The sequence below is a fragment of the Limulus polyphemus genome, unplaced genomic scaffold (genome assembly GCF_000517525.1).
Source record: "Limulus polyphemus unplaced genomic scaffold, Limulus_polyphemus-2.1.2 Scaffold2110, whole genome shotgun sequence".
NCBI lineage: Eukaryota > Metazoa > Arthropoda > Merostomata > Xiphosura > Limulidae > Limulus > Limulus polyphemus.
Genome location: NW_013667720.1, coordinates 177,493 through 182,475, shown reverse-complemented (window position 1 = coordinate 182,475; position 4,983 = coordinate 177,493).

The window sequence follows — 4,983 nt, the reverse complement described above, 5'->3', positions numbered from 1 at the left end:
CATCCTGTAATAGCTGGAAAGTTAATCGAACACTGAAACAAACATTTCAGAAGCTTTTCGGTGAAAATGGCATTATACAATAGAGGTTTTTAGCCAATGAACTCAGAGGGACTGGAACATTTCTTATAGGGGGTGATGGTAGGTAAGATGTGCGAGTCATTCCCGATTGACGATCAGACACACAAGCGTGATGAATTACTGTGATGTAAAAGCATTTGTGCAAAATAAACTATCGTGGATTTGTTCTGATTTTAGTTCACTATGATGCCCTGCTGATGCATTATGATGTAGTAAAATATAATGATAATAGAATGTATATCGTGATAACGACCTTAGAGTAATTTCTTATAATATTTGGTCCTCCGGTTGGACAGCGGTAAGTCTACGAATTTACAACGCTAAGATCAGGGGTTTGATTCCCCTCGTTGGACACAGCAGATAGCCCGAAATGGCTTTGTTATGGATACAGTTTTTACAACACATTGCTGTTGGTCTTTATTAAGTGTTGATGTTTGAAGAGTAGTTTAAATTTGACATTGGTTTCTAAAACAAAGCAAAAACAAAATATCGCTTATTTGTTGCGTCATTACGTTATTTAATTATTGCGATAACGAGTATCATTATGGTTATAATATTTAAATTCGGCAATGTTTGTAATTTTCCATAAGTATCTAACTTACTTTTTAACGTGCGACTTCTTTGATATTACACTTTATTTTTTTACCAGATAAAATTAAGCTACTGTTAGTTTTCTAAGTTTGTTTAGTGTAAAAATCGTTCTTATACAATTAGTTTTCATAAGTTATAGTTTGATATTTAATTTATTATTTGACAACAGTTCGTTTTGTTAAAATGTTTGTTTGTTTTGTAATTCAGCACAAAGCTACACAATGGGCTATCTGTGCTCTGCCCACCACAGGTATCGAAACCCGGATTCTAGCGTTGTAAGTCCGCTGACATACCGCTGTGTCACGGTGGGGGGGGGGTTGTTAAAATGAATCTGATTGGGTTGTCAGCCGCAATTTTTCCGTCATGTGGCACCATCTGCAGTCAAAATATTTCATGAAATATCTATCTATCTATATCTCTGATGCGTAGCGCTAGGATTTTATCTTTTTTAATGAAATGTATCAACCTTTCTGCGTACATATTTTTTTTAATATAATAAAGCATTCGGTATTTTAATGGATTTTTTCCAATTCAAAGTAATATGCGTTGTATACTGGATTACATTTTAATTAATTTAACAGTAAACATTTATTTATGGTACGGCTGTTGTTGTTATTGTTGTTTTCTAAGTGCTAAAGCTACACAGTGGGCATCTCCACTCTGTTCTCCACGGAGAATTGAACCCTTTGTAAGTCCACGAACTTACCGCCATCTGAGATTTATTGTACGGAAACTACAATTTTTAATTTTCATTTAAATTTTCTAATATATATATATATTTCAATGTTTATACATAACTTAAATCTCCACATTTCATTGTTGTGGAGGAAGCGAATAATTTCTAATGCTATCATACTGAAGATTGAAGGAGGGTTTATACACATCCCATCACGGCTGAAAGCACGCATCATGAATAAGTATCGGGTTCCATACTTTTTTCTCCTTCTTAGGAAGCAGTGATTGTGGCGGCATCCAATGGTCAAATTATTTATTACAACCTTTCCCAGTTAATTTTTATTTAAGGCTATGTTTGAAATGTAATATTTGTCTATATAGATAAGTATCTTAAAATATCGAGTTACAAAAGTTATGTCTTTAATCTTTTTTCATGTGTTACGTGATCTTGTGGCTAAAATGATACTTTTGACAGTAGTTTTCCACAGTATTTACAGATAGAGTGTTTTATGGGGAACTTGAAAAATTTAATTATCTAAGAGAACTCGATCTGTGGGTCGTGACCATCCAAAGTACATATGTACACAAATTATTAATGTAGATAGATCTAAGCAATATCAAGTAAAGAACCTTCGCCAAAATTACCAGTATCACAAATGGTTACACCAGTCTTTCTCACAGCATACGTCAAGTTATGGGATTGTAGTTAAAAAAGCATTTGAGGTTGGAAGGTGTCAAAAACCAGTACGTGTTGTAATGTTAGCCAGCCCATTCCTACCTTGTTTCCTTGCTTTTGGTGCTCCAACTCCTAGTTCCTAATTTTTATTTAGAATTCTTTTACACTTGTCTCATAGCTTTTTTTTTGGAACTACGTCTCGAGAGTGACTGGGCTTTAGGCCTATCCTTCTCGTAGCTTTTCTTGGTGCTAAGTTTCGAGAGTGACTGGGATCTAGGTCTATCCTTCTCGTAGCTTTTAATTTGCTGATATGTTTGCTATAGGTTTTCTTCCATCTAGCCGGGATGACAGCCTCTTCTTTAGGTGGATTGATAACTAAGGCTTATTTCACATATTCAGCATTACTGTTTCTAACCTTATCTCTATTCTTGCAGTAATGCTGTCTTCGCTGAGACAAAACTATTTAAGGTTATTAACATAAAATTTCCCCCTTTCTCTCGTTTTCTTTCCTTGAAAGGCATATTTTAAAAATTGCACTGGTTAAAGTACAACCTTAGATGTCAATAGGCCACACTTAGTTTGAAAGCAATGCAAAGGTAAATTATACAACTTATTGTTCTTGTTTTCAGACCAGAGCACTCGAGCAAAGCCGTGTCAGACTTCGGCAGTGGTAAGAGACTCACGTTTTACACACCGACTGCTATGATAAAATTTCTTTGTCCAACATAGAACCTTCGAGTCAGATGTATAGAACTGAAAACTTTACTTTCAAAGGTTAGGTCATAGGTAAAACCTAGATCTAGAGAAGCTGTGTAGTCCACGTTTTTTATTTAGCTGATACAGCTGTAGATTGATCACGTAGCTCGTGCGCATAAGCACTCGCGCGCCTGCACATGATATGAGGGTGGGTTGTTACTTGGCAACTCACAGAGTGTACTCGTAATCATAGAAGATGGCTACTAGTGTAACGTATTGCTAGTTTATCTTTAGTAGTGTTGCAAAATGATGATTGTTATCACTTGTTATTACCAAGGTTATAAGTAAAAACTAAGAAAAAAAAGCTTTCAGCCAATGTAGCGTAATTCAATTATGTGCATTTAGATTTGAATAAGGTGAAGGCAGAAGAGAGCTATGCCTTTCCAACAACGTTAGCCAATAAGTCAGATGGTCAGATAAACAAATTTGTGGTTTTGTGAAAATTTTGTTTTTACTCTACCGACTTTCTCAAATGCTTTGTGGTTTGTTACTCTGAAGTTGATTTGTTTAATACTGAACAGTGTGTATAAAGTGATTATAAAGTTTTGTTTACATTCTATTTGCAGCATGTTTAAGGTTTTAATGTGCATTGCACATCTGGCCTATTCTTACTATAAGTACTACCGTACTTATGATAAATATAGAATTAAACCATCTAGGACCATTAAAACATCTGGTCTATGATCTCTTCTGTTGAAAACCTTATACCATCTTATGAGCAATATTATATACATGTATATATTAAGATGTGATCAGATCGGGAATTTAGAATTTCCAAGACGGACATATCACTTGTATTGGAATACAAAGGAATATGATCATCTTCGGGCACCAGTATCATCCAGAAAGAAACCTACAATGACCGGCTTCCAGGAGTGATAAGCAAAGTGTGGCATCATGCAGCAGGTGATAGCTTTATGATAAGGATTAAAAAGATGTGGGGGAAAAGAAGGTTGAAACTGAAATTTTCAGCCTGAACGTAATCTTATGGAACAAACAGTTAGGTCAGCGACCTCTAGGATTAAACTTCAGTCGTTCCTAATTTCACACAACTTATCAGAGAGAAGGCAGTTGGTCAGCAGCACCTGCCCTCATAAAAGCTTTTCATCTCTTTGTCCACCGAATAAAGTCATTTACTGTTGCTTTTATGACGTGCCTACAGATGACAAATGGGGATCCTATTCAGCGGTATCACGTTTCGAACCTTCGATAAGCAGACCGACACGTTAGTCACTGGCCACTTCCAACCCATAAATTAGAAAAAAAAGGTAAAAAAGATTTTTCTCTATTTCAGTAAAGATATTATTACTAAAAGAGTAATTTTTATATACTTCTATAGAGATTTGATAAAATGTTTATTATTTTCGAAGAAAACAAAGAATGCGTGTTTGGTTCTTCAGGACTATATTTTAAACCGTTCTGCTCACAGTAACAATAGGATACACCTTTTAAGCTCGGGCAAAATTTGAACTCACAGCTACAAAATCAAACTATTCATAAACGTCTCGTTAAGCATTAGTTGAAACTATTTAGAATCAAATTCAAGAAGACTGATAGAATAAATTTAGATAAATTATTAAAGTTTTCGTGTTATTTAATAAACAGACCCATTCAAATTACTTCATCTGAACGAGTGTTTGAGTAAGTAGATTCTTCATCAATACTAACCCAGTAAACGTTCATTAAGTTGTAATCACTTAATATTTAACTTATATAATTTCATCATATGCGATGTGCCTCTTGTTTTTAATTATTATTTTGTTATTCTTTACATAAGATTTTCAATATTAATGAAAACTTATGAAATTTCCTTCCAATTTTTTCTGTAAATCATTCTTAAATTTGAGATTTAGAATTTGAATTCGATAATACTTATTACCACATTCCACATGAAGACCATGAATTGCAAAAAAATATTATATTTGTTTCCTATTTTTATGTTTTTTAAAGAAATTCCAAACTTAGACAACTTTCTGTAACTTTAGATTCAGTTCTTCTTGGGTTCGAAAATTAGTTAAAACTTAATGCTTTATCTCCTTCTAGTACGATCTGTTATTAATATATTTTTAGGAAATCCTAATATGATAATCAAAATTTCAAAGAACGATCGTGCATACAGCAACCAATAATAACACAGGCCTGCGATGGTTTTATTGTCTTGAAATTTTTACATGTTCTACAGTAATTCCTGTACGCTGAATCAGAAA